General features: G+C 42.2%; 1 non-coding gene across 1 annotated transcript; it reads right to left on the reverse strand.

Annotated features, from left to right (window-relative positions):
* Positions 1-474: 474 nt before the first annotated feature.
* On the reverse strand, positions 475-581 carry LOC141644624 (small nucleolar RNA R71). Its single transcript, XR_012544236.1, has one exon. It is a non-coding gene; the product is annotated as a small nucleolar RNA R71 (small nucleolar RNA).
* Between the last annotated feature and the right edge of the window lie 265 nt (positions 582-846).

The following is an 846-nucleotide window of genomic DNA, read 5'->3' on the forward strand; positions in this document are numbered from 1 at the left end:
GAGGTATTAGTGAGGTTGTAGATACTCCACCAACTATTGAGTTCATCAACCCTTTTGCAAGAGAAGGTGAGGAGAACCCAACACAAAATACAACACAAAATCAACCCACAATGCCTAAGTTTTCATCACATTCCGTACCCACCGAGGAGAACCTACCCAATGGTACTCCCACACCACAACATCTAACCGGAAATTTTATTGCCAAATCCGCATTTATCCAATGAGTCGAAAGGAGCCAATTTGGGGGGATGCCTAGTGAAGACCCTCACTCTCATATGGAGACCTTTTGTGATGCGATTTCTCAAACCGGTGTAACTCAAGACCAAATTCGATGGGTCTTATTTCCTTTTTCTCTAATTGGCACCGTGAAACAATGGTTGAAGGGCCTTGATAAGGCCACTATCGGAATTGATTCTCGGAAGAAGTTGGCTCTAGCTTTCTACAAAAAAATTCTACCCACCGGAAAAGACTAACATGCTAAGAGCTCAAATTACGGGTTTTAAGCAAAGGGATGAAGACTCTTTGTATGAAGCTTGGGAGCGGTTCAAAGGAATTTGTCGCTCATGTCCTCACCATGGACTTAGCGAGTGGTTCTTGGTACAACAATTTTGGAACGGTCTATATGAAGATTCAAGGAACATTCTCAACATGGGATCAAATGGAATGTTCACCGAAGTTGATGACAATCAAACTTGGAACAAAATTGAGGAAATGGCGGTCCATAACTCACAATATAGTAGACCTCGCAAGGCTACTAGAGGAGGAAAGCATGAAGTGGACTCCGTTACTCAATTGGGTGCTCAACTTAGTGCTCACATTGATACAATCAATTTGAAGTTTGAAAAA

Source organism: Silene latifolia, chromosome 2 (assembly GCF_048544455.1).
Source record: "Silene latifolia isolate original U9 population chromosome 2, ASM4854445v1, whole genome shotgun sequence".
Taxonomy (NCBI): domain Eukaryota; kingdom Viridiplantae; phylum Streptophyta; class Magnoliopsida; order Caryophyllales; family Caryophyllaceae; genus Silene; species Silene latifolia.